The 22,042-nt window shown below is 44.6% G+C and overlaps 1 long non-coding RNA gene across 1 annotated transcript in view; it reads left to right on the top strand.

The window, feature by feature from the left end:
* The first annotated feature begins 219 nt into the window (after positions 1–219).
* LOC127207447 (uncharacterized) overlaps positions 220–22,042 on the top strand; it is a 35,442-nt gene continuing 13,619 nt past the window's right edge. Inside the window, exons 1-2 of the long non-coding RNA XR_007832913.1 lie at positions 220–334; positions 2,784–2,854. This is a non-coding gene — a long non-coding RNA (uncharacterized LOC127207447). The remainder of the gene's footprint in view (positions 335–2,783; positions 2,855–22,042) is intronic.

Here is a 22,042-nt window from a genome sequence, read left to right as displayed (position 1 = left end):
ATGCTTGTCTCTGTCAGGCCTTCATGCGTCTACTCCTTACCCTGGGACTCTAACTTAATAATGTGCCACAGACTTCTTACCTGTGTTTTGGGCACAGACCATGGACTTCTCTGTATGGCAGGGAGTGAACGTTCGGGGGCGGGGGGGGGCGGATCTTCATTTTCCCTGCTGTTTTAAGGGGAAGAAAAAAAAAAAAAAAAAAACGCAGTTACCTTTTATTCCTCTCTCTAGACGCCCTGGTGAACACAGAGGCCTTTGAAAGAGGGTTTGGCGCAGGAAACTGTCGTGAAAGAATCATTTAATTGTGGAGTACATAGCTACAGACCCAGGAGTGGTGAGCAGTTTAATTAATGCTTATTGGGAATGAAGCCCTGATGATTTACAAGTGGAAATTCCTATCTCCTGTCTCTCTGTCTGTTTCTCCACCATGCTCTTGCTTGCTTCCTATTTTTGCCAGGTTTTCTTGGGTGCCCTTGGTGAGACCAGGCACTCTGATAACCACTGGTCCTGGGACAGGCGAAGATTCAGACCTTGCCTCTGAGGGGACCGGAGCAGTAGTGGCACAGGTCCCTGCACAGAAGTTCTTGAAGGACTCTGTGTCAGGTCTATGTCCTAGAGCGCAGTGACCAGGGAATCTGGGCACGGGGAAAGGCAGGACCAAAGTTGTGAGGGAACAAGAGGGCTTGGGAAGATGCTCAGATGCTTGCCTGGGACGGGGTGGGGTGGGGTGGGATGGGGTGGGGGGATGCGGGGGAGCTGTGGGGGAGGGAAAGGGGCAGGGCCTGGGGGGCAGCGGCGGTAGGGCAGGTGACAGGATGGAATGAACAGTGGCCAGGCTGTGCTGAGTCCTGAATCTTATACCAATTACTGTGCTAATATGCTGCCAATTTGGATTTTATCCCAAGCTTGTGGAAATGCACAGAAAAATTGTAAGCAGGGTGGCCTCTGAGGCTTCCAAGACTGTTCAGCACGGACGTTATGAGAAAGGACTTTGAGTTGTGGTGACCTACTGGTGTTTGAATCCTGTCTTGACATCCTTCCACTTGTGGGCAGATTATTCCGCTGTGTCTCTGTGGCCTCCTCTTTAAAGCAGAGCTAATAATCCCATTGTTATGAGGAATAACTAAGTACATTCATCAAATGCTCTCACCTGCAACGGCTTATTAAAGCCTAGCCTTCTTCCACTAGTGAAAACCTAGAACCAATCTGCTTAGTACCGCTCCATGTAGCAGATTAGTGGCTGAAGCCATTTGACAAAAGGCTCGGGAAGGAATGGGGGCACTTAGGGTCACTAATGAGGGCCACAGGCAGTGCTCATTGCCTCCTGCATCTGCTGCTGTGTAGATTTTAAGAGGAGACTTCTGGAAGCGATGAAGTCACCACCTGCCTAGGGCGAGCCAGAACTCAGCCTGGCTTCATTTGAGGGCTTTCTTTCTTTCTTTCTTTTTTTCTTTCTTGAAAATATCTTTTTTTTTTCATACAATATATTCTGATCACAGTTTTCCCTCCCCTGACTCCTCTTAGATCTTTCCCCACCTCCAGACACAACAGGTCTGACATACAAGTAAACTCATAGGGACTGTAGCAGCATGCACAGGGCCCTCACAAAGGTTCTAGCCAGACAGAGTCCCAGCCCTGAGGGGGGAAGTGCGCATGCGCATGAGCTCCCATCCCTAACCATGGCGCTAACTTCCTATTTGATATAGGCTTGGAAAGGACAGAATAGTTTTCTCCAATTGAGTCTCACTGGGTATATTAGCCAAACTAACAGGGGAGGCTTCATGGCCAGCAGTATGTGGCCAACTCCAAATGGAACTCAGCGGTATTTCTGTAGATGTTTTTGTCTCAGATTGATTTGTTCAGGCATCTTCTGTTTACTACTCTGTTGCTTGTATATTATGCTTTCAGACTTTGTGTTTGTGTGTTTGTGTGGGGTGAGTGTTTCTTATGCTTTCTCTTTTTACTCTGGCAGGTTTTGTTGATGTTGTTGTTTTGCCTGTTTGTTTTCTAAAGAGAGAAAAAGAAGGCGTGGAGTTGGCTGGGTTCGTCAGATTGCCTTATGAGCCTTGCTGTGCTGGTTCCTATTGATTACCTCACAGGGCCCAGCAGACAAGCCTCTGGGCGTGCTTGTAAGGGACTGTCTAGATTTTGTAACCCTCTAACCGGGCCTGTGAGGGATTATCTTGATCCCTGTAACTGAGATGGAAAGACACACCATGACAGTGGATAAACCACCGCTCCCTGGGCTTGGGGCATGGACTGCTTTCAAAGGGAAACTCTGACTGAGTGTGAGCTATCTGTGTTGTTTTCTGGCGTCCTATGCGAAGTGAGCAGCTTTCTCAAGCACCTGCTGCTGGGGCTTCCATGCCACGAGGGATTGCGCCCTTGAGCCACGAGACAAAAACAAACAATTTCTCCTTCAGGTTGATTTAGTCACGGTGTTATATCACAGCATCCGGAAAAGGAGCCAGGATGTGTGCTAAGATGTTCTTTTCTGCTTCTGTCTATGGTAGAAAGTGCCTGCTTTAGTGAAAATATGATAGTGCGATTGGTTCTAGATCCTATGGAATGGGCTAGATGGCAGCCTACAGTCAAAAATAAATGAGCTGGGGCACTTCCGCAGGAGCCTTCCTCGCACTCTTGCAGGCTCTTGGGACGCAGTAGATTCTTGAGCATGACTGCAGTGAGTGTGAGCTGCTACCATAAGACTGTGTTTAGATTTAGTTTTAGTAAAGTGTGTGCTTGTGAGTTGCTGCGGTTCGGGTGTGGTTTGTTTCCTAAAGGTTCATGTTGGAAGATGTCCCCAGTGTATTGAGAAGTGGCGGCACCTTTAAGGAGTGGAGCCCAGTGGAGGGTGAGTAGGTCACTTGGCATTGCCTTTGGAAGGGAAGGATTAGGACTTGGGTAGTCTTCATAGGAGAGGACTGGGTTGTGCTTGTTTTCTCCTGCATCTGGACCTCCCCCCTCCCTCCCTTCCTTCTTTCCTTCCTTCCTTCCTTTTCTGCTATGTTGCAACATAGCCAGGAGTCCCTTGCACGATGCTGGCACCATGTAATCTGGACTTGTAGGCAAAATTCGTTGTCTTTTTCAGCTTCATGTATCTTTGTAACAGTAACACAAATGCGCAGAGTTACAGATACTCTTTTGGATGTATCTTTCCCAGGGCAGTTGAAGGATCGCATTGTTCTTTGCATGTGCTCTCAGCTCACTGACTCTTCAGTTGACACTCCTAGGCAAAGGCTGGAGTAGAGGGCAGGGTGGGATAGTTGGGTAGCATTTACTACAGTGTAACTCTACCTCTCAGATACCCTGGACTTCTCAGAGACTGGGACGGGGGTGGAACAGTGATGGGATGCATCAAGGAGGCTTCCTCTCTTGTCTTCCCTGGCCTCCCTGTATTGCCTAACAAATAGATCTCTTGTCCATGGAAGAGAAAGAGGGACAGAGAGGCAGGATGCTCTCTTGGGCTTTACTTTTCTCTTTTATGGGATTTAAGCAAGCATACACCAGATTTCTTCAATTTTATTCACTTATTAGATTAAAAAGTTAAGCAATCTGTAGATTGTGCTTAGTGATTAAATAAGGGTATGCATTCTAGAGTTGACTAACAAGGACAACATGTATATAAGAACAAATGTGTAATGTGGTTGGCTTGGCACAGATAAATGCAGCACTGGTGGGCTTTGTCCATTGGGGAGGAAATCAAAGACATGGACCAAAGGGCTGAGGCAACATCAAGTCCTTCCTTTTCCACACAAAAAGCAATAGGAAAACGAACCCAGAAAGTTTAGTTTCTAATAACAAGTGTGTACTTCAAAAGTGATGGCTTTTTTTTTTTTTTCTTAAAGTGGTTGCTTCTAAAAGGCACAATTCAAAATAGTCGCTGCAAGACTAGACGTGCTGAAATCTTAATGGTGCAATGCTGTTTTGATGAGTAAAAAATAGGGTTGGATAATGACGAATCGTAGCTATGCAAATGAAAAGAAAGATCATCATGTCTTGGGCTTTGGGGTGTGAACTGATGGCAAGAACAGGACCATGTTACTCGGTGGTTTTCAGATGGAGTTCTCAATGCTCTGTGTACTCCGGCCCCCTAAACTTCACTTGCAGTTGAAATAGTAGACTAGTTGGCCTGCAGTCAGCCTCCCCACCTTTCCACCTCTGCAAAGAGGTAGCTGTGAGCTCACTTGTTCTCCCATCTCTTCTTCCCTCCCACCCTCTCCTCCTTCTCCCAAATGGACATAGCCCTTGCTTCCAAGACCTTTGATTTTAATGTTAATAGAGAATTGAAGACATGTGCAAATCTACAGAGTACAGATCATGGAGCTCATTTCTAATAGCTCTAGAGGGGAAAGGAAGGTTCTCAGTCTTGACCATATTAAACAATGGCGTCTTCTACTCTTTTGTTTTTGTTTATATATATATTTCAAGCCAAGGGGTGTTATTTCCAGATGTTTCAGACTAAGAATAACATTACCACCCAAGAAGCAATAACCTTGCCCATGAAATAAGCAGAAAATTCAAACAGTAGGCTGTGACTCAGCTAACAGGTACTTACCAACCCTGCAATTACATTCTCACAGCCGTCTGTGAATTGTTGCTAGGTGACTTCCTGCAGGAGTGACTTGATGATAATAGGATTTGTTCACAATTTCTTAGGAAATGTCTTAAAAATAATGTGTATGTTTGTTTCAATATAGTTTAAAAAACTTTAATTAAAATAAGTTGAAGTAATTCCCAAACTATTTTTAGGTCAAATATACCAAAGTTTTTCAAGTAAGATAATAAGTAAGAGTTATTACTTAATTAATGATTCCGACACAGTAAGTGTCAGTGTAGACCCCAGCAAAGATACTGTGCCCCAGAGAGGTGAACATCGCAAAGCAAACTGTGGAAGAACGAACAGAGTCTGTGCAGGGGTGACTGCGTTTATGGTTGAAAGCAAAAGAAATCATTCACTAGGAAAAGAGATTATTTTAATATTTCAAATCTAAAACTTGCACCCACGAAGAAGCAAGAGACTGGGGAAACTTAAATTAAGTTTGTAATGCACACATTTTTAATTTATCTCCTACTGAAACATAGAAGAAAAGAGCTGGTGCCCTAATAAGGTGGGTGTGAAAAATAATAGCCACCACTGAGTGCAGATTTTCCTATGGCCATGTGCATTTGCAGAGTCTGATTATAGTGATTGTTTTGTATTTAGAATGTGTTGTAACCAACACGACCCATGTCTTTAACAGTTAGTTCCGTGGCAGAGTTTTACATGGTTTCAGAGTGCTTACTGGTGAGAGAGTACAGCCCTAGGTTCACTAAGTTTTAAACAGCAAACTAAGTTTTCAATGCTGGATGCCAGGGTTAGGCAAATCAAAGAGATTTTTTTTTTCCCCTCGCACTTTATCTGCTTACGTAGCCAGAGTCCTTTGTTAGAACTATGCTTATAAACAGATGTTTAACAAAACGGAGTGATTTACCAAGAAGCCTGGGAGACTGCTTTTACACACTGCTCTAGAGGAGACATGTGCCATTGAAACCTGCTTGAGCAGGAGAGGAAATATCATTTGAGGTCCCATGATTTTCGAAACATGTCATAGGAATCTTTAAAGGCCTTACTAAAAGAGACACATTAATTACTATCCCAGAGCATCCCCAGGCTTAGCGTGACTGTGGTATTATGCTGGAGCTCTTTGTCAAGCATGCCCATCCCTTATCTTGCTTTTATAGCAGAGGAAATAAAGGCACTAGAGACCTGTCTTTGAGGTCACACAACAAGTTAACAGCAGGTAAACACTAGAACCGGCAGCTCCTGAATTCCCACTGTGTGTAATTAGTTCACCACAGGCCGGAAATGGCAGCACTGGGAATAAATGACAGGTGTGGTGTTTGGAGACCTGATGGTTGGTGGGAATTCTCTGGAGTCTCTTTGAAGGTCTCACTGTACTCCTTCCTTAGGCTAAACGAAAACACTGCGTTCACCCAAGGTATTTGGCGGGCTTGCTGGCTGATGATACTGGGCGTGGGCCTGAGTAATTTAAAAAAAAGCACTTCAGTCACTTTCTGAGGCTTCCTGGAGTTTCTCACTGTGGTTTTTTGTTGCTTTTTCCTAAAGGATCTCAGTGTGCCTGGGAAGGGGAAGGTTGTGTGTGAAGGGCAGGGGCTGCTGACCTGTTTGCCATGCTCTCTGCTTCTGCCCACTCCAGTGTTGGTCAGCACATAATCTGCCTATAGTGTGGATGCTTGCCTTTGTCTTCTTCCGTAGGTACCAAATTTGGGGACATTGGTCCTCAGACATCTGACAAATCCTTGCAGGAAGCAGCGTAGTGCTTGGCAATAAATAACTGCCGAGAACTGGCCTCCGCTTATGCATCGTTCCAGGGAGGGCAGGCGCGCTCGGCCAAGTTAGAGGCAAAGGCTAGGGCCATCCCATGTTCTAAAAGCCTATTAATCCTAGAATCATGCTTATCTGGATTCCACTGACCCCTTGTTAGGACTAAGTGGGAGAACGCGGAGGCATGACCTGGGCTTTCGTGTTTATGCAGAATGTGTCGATGTGCTTTCTAGAAGACTCTACTTTGTGCTGTATCAAACCTGTCTGGAGGGGAGGCGGGGGAGGGGATTGCAGTCTGTAGATTGGCAGCATCGGTAGCACCTGGGCGCTTAGAAACCCAGTTCACAGCTATCTTCACCTGCGCCTCGATGCAGTTTCTAGATAGTTCTAAGCACATTTCAATTTGGGAATCACTCTGGTATAATTGCTGCTTCTTTAACTGGGTAAAACAGCTGGCCATCAGTGAAAGCTTTACCCTGATCCTGCTTTTTACTTATATGCCATAAACCTTAATAACTATCTTAGTCCCATCACATTTCAGTAATTAAAATGTTTCAAATTTGTTTTCTTATGATAAATTAAGACATTTTCATTATAAAAGCCCCGAAGACATATAAAAATGAAAAGTAAAAACAATTCAACCCTCCATGTATTCTAAAAGTATATCTTCATCTTCTTTTTTTGTGCATAATTTTGAAAAACAATGTGTTTTTGTTGTTGTTTTCCTGATTGTGACGTTCTGTGTGGTTACTGCAGCAAAATAAAGTGATGGGGAAAAGTGTGAGGAAGTTTGAAACAGAGATTTGCTAATTTTTTTTTTTTTTTTTTTTTTTTTTTTTTTTTTTTTTTGGTTTTTCGAGACAGGGTTTCTCTGTGTAGCCTTGGCCATTCTGGACTCACTTTGTAGACCAGGCTGGCCTCGAACTCACAGCGATCCGCCTGCCTCTGCCTCCTGAGTGCTGGGATTAAAGGCGTGCACCATCACGCCCTCGAGATTTGCTAATTTAAGCGATATGGTTTTATGTTACAAAGCAGCTTTTCTCAGGCCAGCTTGCTTTTCTTTGGTTTCAGGAAACGTCTTCAGATACCCCTTTGTCTTGGAAGACCGTCATTTCTCTTGTTTTGTATAAAAAGTGTTCTGGTATAACCATTATACTCACTGATATCTGAAACAGCTGGTTTTTTTTTTTTTTTTTTTTTTTTTTTATGGTTAGATTTATGACTTCACTTTCATCTTTGTGCAATTGAAAAAAAAATCAATTGGCTACTCACCAGTGTGGTATATCTTGTGTCCAGCTATATCAGTTTGAGCCAGAAACTTCCTGGACTATGGATGACTTTTGCTTTGGAGGAAACATGGCCTGACTATTCTGTAACTTGCTGCTGGCCTAACCCCTGGAGGGAAGAGGGTATGCGTGCTCGGACAACCTCAGGCCAACTGCTCCGAACATTCTAGATGATCATGCAGCCTCACTGTGAAGAAACAGAACTTGCTAGCTGGGCTTCTTTGTTTATACTGGGAAAATGAAAGGTAGACATTTTTTTTTTTTGCCCATGTGTCTACTACCTTTAAGGCATGAGACCTTTAACCTCTTCAGAGTAAGTGGCTTTTCTGTTTAGTCAGGGAAGAAAGGTCTGTTATGGTTTTCCCTGCAGGTTCTTCCCCCTGTTTTGTTGCAGAACACATCACCACACTAGACAGTGCAGAATGTGTTATGACACGTGAAGAGTCAGGACCATACTGTCTAGTGGACCAGACTGCTAAATTCTAGGTGTCTCAAGAGTAATGCTCAGACGTGGTGCTCAGAGCTCACCTCAGAAACCCAGGCAACCAGCAAGCGTTTCCAAATAGTCACTCTTTCAGAGGATGTTAAAAGGGATTTCAATGTATTTTTAAAAGTCCCAAGATATCACTATGATCATGTTCTCCACTCTGTCTTGTCTCACACAGCGCTTATAATTTCTTCTCGAAACCCTTCATCGCTGTTTGTTCCCTGAAGTTTTGGGAACACTTTAGCCTCTACTACTTCTTTTAACTTTCTGATAGCGTCCCAGGAGAGCAAGGGAGCGACCCAGCAAAAAAGGTTGGTCCATTTTGTGGGTAGATAGTGGGAGTGGCCTTGGGCAAGCTCAGCGGGAAGGACTGTGGCTAATGAGTCATTAATAATAGCATCGTTTTTGTTACATAAGCTCCAGGCCAGGCCCTGTGGTCCACACCTGTCAACTCAGTGACAGACTGTGTATAAGTGGAGTCCCTGCCTTAGAGTTGTTCAGGGACATTTGTTAATGAAGAACTGTTTACACCAAATATGGAACTGGGTTAATCAGGACTGAGTAGAATTAATGGACAACAACAGATCTTAAGGTACCATCCCAGTCCAGGCTGTGATGCAGATCTTGGCTGATAGTGTCATATGTTAGAAGCCATCTGGGCGGGGAGCACGTGAGCTCTGTATATTGTGTGAGCCAGACTGGCTCTGAAGGTTACCAAAGATTTTGAGGCCTTGTCATGTTTTAAAAAGTGGCCATGTGGTGGGTTTCAATGTCCCAGTGCCCTGGGGCTGCCGGGTATCCTTTTTGGCCAAGCTGCCATCTTTGTACAACATTGTCGAGTGTATAGAGGGCGTAGCTGCCTATGGAGCATAGCTGCTTTGCTCTTGTCACACCCGTCCCAGCTCTCTGGAGATTTAGAGTCCAAGCACGAACGGTTTGTATTTGTATTCAAAGAAGTTTAGGATTTTACCCCCAGGCAAATGTGTTTAACTTGATGTATAACTTTTTTTTTTTATCCCCCAAAGTTTCCCCCACCCACCCAAATTGCTCTTTTGAAGTGTGGGTGTGTAAATTCTGGGGGGGGGGCGTGGAGAACCATTGGGGTTTGGAATAAATGGAAATTTGTAAATGGGTGGCTTTCCCATGGTGAGAGCGAGGCTCCGTGTGACCCAAACTCGCACACTTCTTGCTACTTTCCTCTTCCATCCCTGCTATTGATTGAGCACTAGGCTCCACCTCCTTCGTGTTCTGACCTGCTGGCCGTGGTCTGCTGCAGGACCTCGGTACAGATGTTTCTTCTGCCTGGAAGGCTCTTGCCCACTTCTGTATGATCATTCCTTCTCCTTCAGGCCCAAACAGTGGCCCCCTGCTGAGGCTGTCCATGGCTAGCCATCTGTGTCATCAGCCCTTTCTTGTGGGCCTCCCACATTCTATATTTTCTTGCTCTTTTGCCCCTCCTCTTTTCCTTGGAATTATCAATGTCAAATAATATGTTATATTAGTTGTCACGATGACTATGTCCTCTCTCATGCTTGTACTCATCCGATATACTCTCCCTAAGGGCATGGTAGACTTTAGATTTTGACTCCCAGTCAGATTCTAGCATGGAAAGCATCACACTCACTCACTGGGTACACAGAGGGGGAGACGACGTACTAATGGCACTTGTTGGCTTCCATCCGCCATCGCTGACCCCCACAGCTTAGACACAGAATGAACTGGCCGTGAGCGCATTCGCTGTACACAATGGGCTGTGAATCCAAGGTGGGTTTTGAGGCCCCACCCCCCATCTCCCCAACCCCATCCCAACCCCCACCCCTGCCGTCCCCACCAGTCTACAGGCAGGCCTCCCTCTTAGCCTTGACAGGAAGTAAGCTCTCTGTCGGGCCACTGGATTAGAGTTTAGAAGTATGTCAGTGACTCCAGCAGCAGTTCCCCCTGTATATACGTTTCTAGTCTTCCGTACATTTCCAGGAAGTAAACAGGTAGTGACAGATGCAGCCTGTGGATTTCTGTGAGTTAATGACAGGGCGTATTTGCTGTGGGATAGGCAAGTGGAATCTATGGCACTGAAGTTCCATTACATTTTGTCCAGGCATTAAAGGTGTATGACTTACTTATCACTGAGTCCCACACCCAGCATTAGCCCCACTGCTAGGTGAAGGGCTCGGAGGAGAGGGATTCCTGTGTGGCCCTGTAAACAGTGATAAGATGGTAGGATGTGAAGCTCGGCTTGGCAGGGTCTGCCTGGGATCTTGCTGAGTCCACAGTAATACTTAATTAACTGTGCAAACATTCTATTCAAGATAAGACTATAACAGTTGCCTTGGGGAAAATTCTTTGAGTCAATATTTGTTTGATCTTTTATATAGTATTTTGGCTTTGGTATTTGTGCTGTGGCGCAGTTCCTATTATAAATGCTATTTTTCAAGGATTTGCTGTGTTTGCATACCAGGTCAGCCCTGGTACAGGCAAGGCTGGGAATCACTGTTTAAAGAGAGGTTCTAGGCGTTTCCAACTGGATCTTAAAAGGCGGACTTTTTTTTGTTTTGTTTTAAGCAATTGGCAAGCAATTACTAAAAATCCGCGTTACAAGCCCAAGTTTAGTCTCTACTATCATCACCATCCTCACCAAAAAGACAGATAAGTAAAATAAAATAAATGTGTACCAAGAAAAAATTCTGTAGTGAACACTCTTGGGATTTCCAAAATACAGGCTAAGATCTCTGTCTGCTCTGGGCTTGCTTGCATTCTAGCTGCAGAAATACAGCTGGAGTCAGTATATGCAATACACAATATATATCCCAAATAATTACCTGTGGGTGTGACTTGTTGGGCACGGCTTGTAAGAAGTGCTGAGTCACTGGCCCAGGGCTTTTCTGAGGGTGAATTATCACATTTAATTCTCTTGGCAGCCCAGTGAGGTGAGTTTGATAGTTGGTGTGAGCTTTACCGGGGACTAGACAATAGCATGGAAGTCTGGAGAAAAAGGGGGAGGGGAGAGACCAAAGAAATAAGAAACCAGAAGAAAAACGTCAGGTCTCAATGTCTGCTCCTGGTCTGGAAGCGACAGCAGCGATGAACTGGCAAGAGGGAAAATGGCCAAACATTTGCTCTGCTTGCGACGTCTCTGGCTTTCCTGCTCTCAGCCCAGGTCTTCTGCTGAAGGGGCCCACCAACAAAACACACAAGTGGAAAACACAAAATGGCGCCGTGATGTCACACATGCTATGAAAACAGCAGGAAAAAACGAGAAAGTGCCAGGGTTGTGGTGACGGGGATGGGATATGCAATGGTAAATCGGCAGGAGCTGCTGGGCGGGCATTTGGGTGAGGGTTGTGAGAGAAGGAACAGCAAGTGCCGACACCCTGGAATGGCAAGGAAAAGAATTGGCTAGAGGGCTAGAAAGTAGTGAATGGTGAAGCAGGGGCATCTTCGGGGGTCATGCATGCTCATTGCTGTTGGTTTTTGCAGTGACAATAAAGTAGGGTGACAGGAGTTTTTCTGTAACTTTTTTTTTTTTAACCCTGTGCTTTATAGCTCCTCCTGCCCTCTACTGGCTGGCGGGTCCAGCTTAGTGTGTCAGTTCTTGACCCACTGTTGATGTGGGCACAGATGTAATGGCAGATGCAGAGCCATCAGCTGGTAAGTGAGACACTAGCTCAAGTGTGGGAGGAAGCAGATACATCACCCTACTTCCCACCCTGAACATTTTCTTGGCCTGTACTCCCAGGTTTCTCCTTCAGTTTTCTGTATGGCACTGTGTATGGGTCCTTGTGAAAAAGAATGTGAGGCAGTGAGGACCTGTGAGTGCACAGTGAAGGTTAGGGCTAACTTGCCCAGGTTCAGGTTAGAGGCGAGCTAATATTTACTAGTAGGGTCAACCGCCAGGCCACATCTCTGATCTCTCCTCCCCCATCTCCCTCTTCCTCCTCACTTTTGGTTTCAGATTTTCACTGTTGTTCCTTCTATGTGGATCTAAAGCACCATCTCTCAAGTCATTGTTTGAGCAATGATAGCACAAACAGGCTGGATTCTCAGAGTCACAGAGCAGAGTGTGGGGTGCAAGTTTTCTTGCTGCTTTTCAGCCACAGGAACTTGACTGAGAGGGGGTACATGGAGACTTTCCCACTGGGCTATAGTTAGGGTAAGCTCTCTGAGCCCTTAGCCCAAGAGAGGAGTCATAGGGCTGAAGAAATGTTATAGTGAGAACAGAATACGATCCTGGAAGGCAGCTACGTGAAGATGTGTCCCCTTAGCTAGCTTACATAAGGTCTCCCTGTACCTATTGTCTCCTTTTCTGACAAGGAGATGAATTTGAGTTAACATTTACTGAGCTTCCAGAGTCTTCTATGGAATTTCTTTAACATGCTAAAATACAATTTACTTCCTGACTAGGTAACTCACACGTGTGGTTCAGTATTGAGAAGCAGAGAAAGGAGAATAGAGTGAAAACAAACAAACAAACAAACAAAAAAACCAGTCCTCCCATCGCTTCTGCACCACTTGGTGAGTTTCCTTCTTTAAGGCAAACCACGTTCCCATGTTAACACATGAGGCACTGTGTTCAGGCAGTGATAGTAACTGTAAGGGAAAAAGCAAACGTTCTTTTCATTGCAGGACTACCTGCAGATTCCATACCCACAGTTTCCCCTAACTGGGAAATATTTGAAGAAAATGACACCTGTACAGAACACGTACATGTCACGGTCCCCTAAGCAATGCATCATAATGACTATTGACATAGCCCTTACATAGTATTAAGTATTGTCAATAATGTAGACATGAATGAAAGAACACGGGGAGTTGGGCTTGGGGGTTCAGGCCTGCGATCTCAGGTCCTTGGAAGCTGAGGCAGAAGCTTGCACATTCAAGGCCTATCTGGGCTACAGAGTGAGTCCAAGGCCAGCCCTCAACCATTTAGTGGGACCCTGTACTAAAATTTCAAAGGGGCTTAGCCTGTGTTACCAGTCCCACATTAGAACAATCACACAGTATGTTCAATAAGAGCAAAAGAGAATGAAGATGAATGTTGGCTCCATGCAGATTGACATCACTCCACCCAAGGGATTGGGATATCTAGGGACTTGTGTACATCTGAGGGAGTCTAGGAGCCAACAACCCTCACATACTGAGGTGGAATAACTTGATTTTATAAGTCAGAGTGAGTCGGACAATCATTTGTTGAACCTCTCTGATCATAATCCAAGTTATAAGGTACCGAGATGGCATAGAATACATGCTTGCAACCCACTCTGGCGCTTGCAGACCAGGGCAGTGCTTGCATCCCCCAAGCAGGAGATGAGGCAGGGAATCAAGTCTCACCAGACCTCAGGAGTAGGAATTAGTCAGTCCCGTCTATCTGGAGTGAAGCGAGGGAGAGATTGTCCTGAAAGGAGACCTTTGGTGCCCCCATTCTTTATTGCAGGGTTTATGGGCCCTAAGCCCTATAGTTGTGACCTTTCTTGATTGCATGCCTATAATTGGACTTTATTTATTTCTTTTTTCAAAGAGTGTCATCTTTAGCTGCTCAGGCTAGCCTCGAACTTGAGGCCTCCCTGCCTCAGACTCCTGTGCACTGTGGTTATAGGTGTGCACCACTGTGTTCAGGTCTGGGTTCCAATTTGGACTCTTCTTCTCCCTCTCTTCATTTCCTAAATTTGTCTTAAATCTTTGGCTGTTCCTGATGCTACCTTAGGGTTTAGTACTGGTTCTGACCGAGAACAATAAATAAGTGTTAGTAGGAAAATGTCAAAGCAGCTGGCTGGGTTGCCTTTCCATATATGTATGTACACACACACACACATACACACATATACATATACATACACACACACGCATGTCAAAGCTGTGGGAAAAATAAGACTCTTATCTGTTTTGTGCAAATGAAACACTCCTCTGTAGAAGAGATTTTCATAGAGATAACTTCAATTCAATGTGAGGTTTTTCCAGGAACTTGTGGATCATTCTAAAACAAAAACAAAGTGTGTCCCACAAAATGAAGGTTATAAAATTGATCACAGGTCTATTTAGGTGTGTGGGGGAGCAGGAGGCAGATAGTTAAACGAGTCCTAAGTCACTGAAATGTTGATATTCCGAAAAAGCAGGCAAGGAAAATAAAAGTGACTGACATATTTTGAAAAGCAGTGTTAATACAACCTAGTGCGTCAGGATGTCAGGACAGGGTTAGTGGGTGAATAAAAATAAACAGAAGCAAAAGAAAATAAAAATCAAACCCCCAACAGTGAGACTACGTAATACAGCTGCTGCTTAGTGTGCTGTTATCCTGAAACAAGCCAGGCTCATCCAGGAAGTGGGGGTAGGGAGTGGAGAGTGGGGGGGGGGGGTGGTGAGGGTCAGGGGGAGGAGGGATGGGGGATGGCAGATGACCTCCACTGAGAAAGTGCCTCCGCCAGGTTGGTCTGCAGGCAACTCTGTAGGAGGACATTGTTGGGATGTATGATTGATGTGGGAGGGAACAGCCCACTGTGGCTGGTGCTACCCACCCCCCTAGACACACGGTCCTGGGTTATATTAGAAAGCAAGCTGGGCAAGCCAGTGAGCAGCATCCCACTGCAGCCTCTGCATCAGTTCCTGCTTTGAGTTTCTGCCCTGGCATCCCTCAGTGGGGGACCATGCTTTATCACAGAAACAGAAATTGAGCTTGGTGCCTTGGAAGGTGAGCCCAGCTCTGCTGCTGGTGCAGGGAGATGAGAGAGGCAAGCATGGTTTAGAATAAGCAAAGCCCTGGAGAAGAATCCAAGATGAGTGGCAGAATGGCTTCTTTGTTTGACAAATGAAATGTCAGGCTTTAACACACAAACCAAATGTGAGCCCTCTGACGGCGTCATTATTAAAACTTTAAAATGATTTGTCTACCTGAAGAATCACACTCAGAGTAAATTTAATGCCACAAATCTGTTTTTAAGGAAATGCTTGACATACAGATGACAATTTGGCATAAATGTGTTCTTTTTAGTGTAATACCTATTAATCCCAGCACTCAGAAGCAGGCAGGTCTCTGTGAGTTTGAGGTCAGCCTGGTCTACAAAGTGAGTCCAGTGATACAAAGTGATGGCCAGGACTGTTAAGCAGAAAAACACTGGTGTTTGAAAAACAAACAAACAAACAAACAAACACCCAACCAAAACCCCCCACAAAAAATAAAAAAGAAATGTAATACATAATGCATAATAAATAATGGAAAGTAAGATAGTATCTAACGAGAGAGAATCGATATGTGAATCCTAGTGTATCCATACAATGGGCTGTTTTATAGATAAAATATGCCGTTTAGATGTGAGGCAGAATGAAAGTCGTGTGGGAAAATGACAGGAAGGAAACATTAGCAACTGTTGTAAATGTATAAGAAGATTACAAAAAGATTTTATTTCTATTTTTATGTCTTCGTGTGATTATACTAACAAGGATGCCTATAGAGGCCAAAAGAGGCATCGGATGCCCTGGATCTGGAGCTACAGATGGTAGTGAGCTACATGAAAAGGGGGTGTTGTGAATTCAACTTGGGTCCTCAAAGCACACTTAACCACTGAGCCATCTTTCCAGGCCATGTAAGAAGATCAAACAAACAAACAAACAAACAAAACCACCGTCAACAAAACCCACTCTGGATCTGATAGTGAGATATAACAAAGATATACTACTTTAAAAAGTAGAATAAGTAACTAAATACACAAACAAACCTGGAATTGAGAATGGGTTAAAAGTGATGTTATCTTTATTCAGTAGTGGGTGCTATCTTGAGTACTTTGAGTCTAAGATGTTCAAGGCATTTTGGTAAGTTCTTTAGCTGGATAGTGTCTGGGCAATGACATGCGGTTACTAGAGTTGATTCTGTGGCAGGGACCAAGAACAAACTGGGTGAAGTGAACCATTGCTAACCCAAAGTATGGATGACTTGCAGCCTCTGCCTTAACTCAGTGTTTTCCACCATGTTAGTCATTTGCGGTGATGACCAATTGCCTGCTGGCCATAGACACTTAGTGACCTGTCTAGGAAGGAAAATGCCACAGGTAGTGGCTCATGTGACATTCTAGGAAGTCCCTTGCAAAAATGTGCCCGTAAAATGAGCCACCCTTTTCATATCTTTATAAAAAAGCTCTGCAAAGCAGCAAGACTTCTGGCCTTCAGTGTCTAGGAAAGCTAAGAGAACTACCTGCACATAGTGGGTCTACTCTGAAGACGTGGTCTCCTTGTACTTAGAACTTTTAGTTGTTTTACCTTTTGGTCTAACACCGCCCTCATTTCACTATCCCTCTCTCCAGGGAATTCAAACTCCAGGATTTCACTACCCGGTTGCCACAGCTTCTCAAATGCTGGGATTCTGGGTGTGTATCCCGACTACAGTTGTCTTTTTCTTAAGACAATGTGGCTTTTAGAAAGGACAGTATTTTTTAATCTTGTTTTTAAAACAATTTGACACGAATGGCTTTGAAGAATTGCATCCTTCCTTTTAAAAATGTGGTTTGTTACTGAAAGTAAGGGACCATATGAACGCATGCTGTCATCATTGTCTTGGCACTTTACTCTGAGATTGGACCTTCCTTCCTATGTTGCCCAGGGTGGCCTTGAACTCCTAAACTCAAGTCATCTTCTTGCAGAGTAGGACTTCTATGTTCTATGCCAGACATAAGACCTCTATGTCTGGCTTAATTGTCCTCTATTTTTGAACCGCACTGAAAAATGCACACCATTAACATAGTGTTTACGCCCTTTCTTGGACAGCACCATTTTATAGACAGATTTCAGATGTAATAACGTAAACAGCCAAGTTCTCACGTTGTCCAGTCACGCTGGTACCCGTTCTTCCAGTTTGTCAGTAGGCTGAAGGTGACTCTGTGTGACGAAGAAAGAAGGCGTATTGGGATGACAGTAAGACCTGATGGTGGGTGGCTTTAGCCTAAGACCTACTGCTGCTTCCCAAAGGACAGACCTGGGAAGAGGGTATTTCTGTGCTGTTGGATTCTCAGCAGGATTCACACGAGGAATGTGACAATCAACATGGCTAGTTTGTCTGGTAGGCTAAAGATGTCAGGTCACAGCATCTCACCACAGGCCAGCCGAGGGTCCCTGGACTGAGGGAATCCAATTTGCAATGGTGATGGTATTTCTGATGTCATCTTCTATCCTTACCTACTCCAGGAATGTGCCATGGCCCCAGGCAGGGGTCCCTGTGTCTGGCTACAGTGGAATCATCATTTGGCTTGCCTATTGCTTTCTTCCATATTCACAATGGATAATCCATAATCCTCATTGTCTTTGAGGATTTGGAGGGCATAATCCCTTCCTGTAAACTGGTGCTTGAAAAATGCCTGTAAGCTGGGGTAATGAGTGCTCCCCAGTGGTCACGTCTTCGCTTCTTGGCTTCCACACAGCATAAAGGGAGTTTCTATACAGCTCACCAAGGTGAGTCCAAGCCCAGTTATGGCTACTGGTTTCAAAGATAGTTGCAGAGGTGTGACTAATTTCAAAGCTTGGAAGAATAAATAGAAACTTCTAATACTACTGTTCCAGAATTTAACCTGTTTTGTTTGTCTGACTTTAGAGCAGGGTCTCACTGTGTAGTTCGGGCTGGTCTTGAATTCACAGCTTAGCCTCCCCAGTGCTGGGATGACAGGTGTGTGCCAGCACACCAGCTATGGAACCACCTTTGAACTGCACCCTTGTGAGCTAGGCTGTAAAGCCTGTGAGAGCGGAGTTAAGCTATAAAGCCCATGAGAGCAGCTAGTACTTGTTCCACACTGGCCAACCTTTTAGTACCCAGCACGCATGGACATTCTATTAGTGTCTTAAATGAGTGCATTTGCATTTTGTAGAATTTGACTCTAGCCGCATAGTTCCAGCTAATATTAAGTCCAATTTAAATATTACAGACATTTAATGCAATTTGGACTTGAGCCATAGTGGGCATCTACCAGAGTTCAAATCATAAAACCCACCCTAATGGAGCTTGCTTTCAGAGACTTGTTTTTTTGTTTTTTGTTTTCCCGTGGCTGCATTTGAAGCTCACTGCAGAGTGTATGGTTTTTGCTGGACTGACATTTTTGGAAGACAGCATAGATTCATTCTGTGTTAAAGTTCAAAAATGGCTGTGAACTACCAGGCTCCCTAGAAGTCTCATTACTTATTAAAATGCCATTTCCAGTCACCCTCCCCAACCCTGAATGCCTTTTCCCCCAGTAACTACATTCTTTTTTTTTTTTTTTTAAAGCAGATTCAGGTATTTGGAAACTAATTCATTCCCACAGTGGGAATCACCCACAGGAAGCTGTATGGCATTGTTTAGATTTGTGAGGTTAGAAGGCACCTTCAGGAAGGTGCTTTTGTTCCCACCGTTGGCTGTAAGAGAGGCCATTCCACACAGAGGACTCCCATCGGAGTCCCCAGGCTTGGGGAGTCTGTCATTTCTTTTATGCTTTACTTCTTACAGTTTTCTGCAGCGCAGTCTCCCTTGCTTCCTAAATTCTATACTCAGCTGCAGTGTGCAGTTCCAGGTAGTTGGTTTTGTTCCGTGCTTGTTTCTTAGTCTCTTAAGCAAGAGTGGCACTGCTTTGATAGTCAACCCCCCAACTGTGACTGTGAGGGTGTTGGCGCAATAGAACCACCATAGTATTAATGGCAAAGGGTCCAATGGGGGTCAGAGGTAGGTGTGGGAGGACACACACGCACACAGCAGAAACGCTCTGAGGGGAAACTGAAAGCCAGGGCACAGCTGGCTTTGCTCCTCTGTCCCCTCTGTGTCCCTTTCTCCTGCTTTTGGTACTTCCTTGGTTTGTGACAGCATAACTCCCAGTCTTCCTCTGATGTTCTTCTCCCTGTGGGCATGTCTGTACCCAAATGTACCCTTCTCAAGAGGACACCAGCTAGGTGGATGAGACCCCACCCTTCTCCCGAATGAGCTCATCTTACCTAATTATATCTGCAGTGAGCCTGTTTCCCAACAAAGGCCGGATTCTGAAATGTAAGGCTTGAAATGAGCGGTTAGATTTGGGTGAGGTATGTGGGTGAGACCATGACAACGCCATTCAGGGCAAGTAACATCTACTGAGGAAGTCAGACAGCACTGGGAGGTGTGGGGAGACAGGCTGCGCTACCTCTCTCAGGCTCTCTTCTTGCTTTTAGCAATCTGATACAGGGGCTGGAGAGCGGCGTCGGCAGTTAAGAGTACTGCACTGGCACCAGGCACGACACATACACACATTTATTTAAAGAAAGAGTCTAAGAAAAAACAAACAAACAAAACAGGTCTTGGTACGAAATCTTGCTTTGTTTCACGAAGTTTTCTCTCCTGGTTTGTGTGGCTGTGTACAAAGGTGACTAGATCTGGCTTGGGCTGTGAGCAGATGAAGCCACAGGTGGCTTTGTGGAGGCCTCTCTTGTTTATTGGCTTTTTTGAGATCCCAGATAGAAGACATAATAGAAGATCAAAGGCCTCTGTAATTACTTCCCTCCCAGCAAGTCTTGCTAATGCCTGCAGAGTTATTTGTCAGCTGTTGCTGGGACTGTGTCTAATTTCACTTTACATATAGACTTAGATGTTGCCTCCAAATTGCCTTGAGCTCTTCTCTGTCTTTACGTAGATGATTTTATGTAACACCACCATTTCTGGGGCTGCTTCAGATGCTTAGCAGGAGAGCTCTTGGTGCAAGGTGTTATTCTGTATTTACACCTTTATATAAATCTTCTGTCGAAGTGTAGCATGCTTACAGAAAGAGCGCAGTTTGAAAGGTATTCCTGTCGAGAGATAGATCCTTACCGATGACCCCTCTGTCATGCCCCATCTTGGTCACTATCCTTTTCCACTATTGGAATTGTATGTGCATATATGAACAGGCAACTGTTTGTGCAGCATCCTAGCTGGAGACACATGGCCGGCTCCCCGTTGCAGTAACTGTTCTGCATATTACCCTACTGTGCCTTCTGTTCCCACCATGGGCATTCTGCTCAGCACCCCTAGAATCCAACCGAGGGACCTAGTGTGCTCACTGGCTTTGTCATCTGACAGCAGGAGCATCTGCTTCAGGTTGCAGTGCTCAGCCTCTACAGAGGCACAGCCAGTGCAGCCAGGCATTGATTCTCCAATAGGCTGTTTCCATTCCCAGCACACATCCATAAGTGAGTTTTGAAACAAAAAAAGAGAATAAATGTACAAGCACAAGTGGCTGATGATTCCATACTAGCACTGAAGGATATATATATATATATCCATATATATGTTTATATACCTAGGGATTACATAAAATATTTAAAAGGTTATATGTACATAAATATTTTAAAATGATGATGTATTAGCATTATATGGAATGTATATTAATATACGTAGAGGTTAAAGATTTGCACCTCTCCAGCCCAGACTGTCCTAGTGCATACTAAAAAAATGTATATATGTGTATATATATACATACATATATATATATTTGTGTGTGTGTATGTGTGTATGTCCGTGCGTGAGATCTACCTTCTTTGAGAACGGAACTTTCAGTGGCCTGAAGCTCATCTGTGAGCATAGATTGTATGGCCAGTTAGACCCAAGGACCTTCTCTCTGCTCCCCAGCACCAGGATTACAAGTGTGGGCCATGTTCCTGGTATTTGTATGTGATGTGTGCACGCACACACATACGTGTAGACAAAGAACTCATTTAAAAAGCCTAAAAACTCAAACAAACCACAATTCCTAGGCAAAACTAAGCAAAAGTGCTGGGGCTCAAGTTCAGGCCCTTGTGCTTACAAAGTGAGCACTTTACCAATTGGGCCATTGCCCCAGCTCCCATAATAATAATAAAAAAAAATCACATTCCTTTGTTTTCCTCCAGTCCCAGTGATTGGAGACATAGCCTTGGCCATGCTAGCTGAGCGGTGCCCCTTGAGCTACGTCCCGAGCCCCGGGGCGCACTTTAGTGGCTGGCTTCCTTTAGTTGACATTATGTTAGGGTTCATCCATGTTGTTGCTATAGTGACAGTTCATTTGTTCTAATTTCTGTATGACATTCTAGGAAGACTTCCTAGTTTATTAATGACAACTACTGTTTTTTTTCCCTGCACTGTCATGGTGTACTGGAAGCACATTCTGAATATCTTTGTTTCTTTTCCTCCCCCCACGCCCCCCGGACAAACAACAAAAACAAACAAACAAGCAAACACATGTTCATGCAATTTATTTGCTGCTTTCTAAGATTTAATCTTTGAAGGTCTCCCAAGACCTTTATTCTGTGCCCATGGGATGTTTGGAGCTTTTTTTTTTTCCTCCTTAAAAAGTGTTTGCAGTGATGTTGAGGGGAACACCTAGTTGGGTCTTTGGAGCTTTCTAACAGCAATGTGTGGAAAGAAAGATGGGAGCAGAGGCACCAAGGCCACTCAGAAATGCGCTGGGAGCCATGATGGGATGAGGTCATACATCTTTGCTATTCTTCCTTTGATTGCAGCGTAGACTAAACCTGTGTCAGGAAGCAAGCTGTGATTTTGATTGAGGTGCATTCTTTCTCATGATAAATGACTGTGGGTGCTGAGACAGGCAGGAACTTGGGTGGAGGTGGGGCTAGCATTAATGGTTTTAGGAGAGAGGGCATCAACATAGCTCCTGCCTTGCAAAGCAGAGATGACTTAGCCTTCTGGACGCGATTTCTGAGTTCCCATTTTTGCCTTTTATTTGAGTGTTTCATTCACTTCTTGATAGTAGTGCCTAATGATACTGATTAATGATGATGCCTAATCCCACATGGGGATCCATGAATTAGGGTACTCAAGGAGACTTGGTGCCTGGAGGATGGTAAGACCTCAAGAACTCCAGTGGTTGTTATTTGTGTCCGGTGGAGGCTCCAGGTTTGGCAGATTTCTATTTTGTGTGGTTAATGATCACACTGTAGGGAGGTAGCCGGAAAGGCTTGCGAGCTGAACCTGGCTGAGAACAGCCATAATTCAGG

Source organism: Acomys russatus, chromosome 24 (assembly GCF_903995435.1).
Source record: "Acomys russatus chromosome 24, mAcoRus1.1, whole genome shotgun sequence".
Classification (NCBI taxonomy): Eukaryota; Metazoa; Chordata; class Mammalia; order Rodentia; family Muridae; genus Acomys; species Acomys russatus.
The sequence above is the reverse complement of the archived record's forward strand: the minus strand, read 5'-3'. Positions and strand labels throughout refer to the sequence as shown.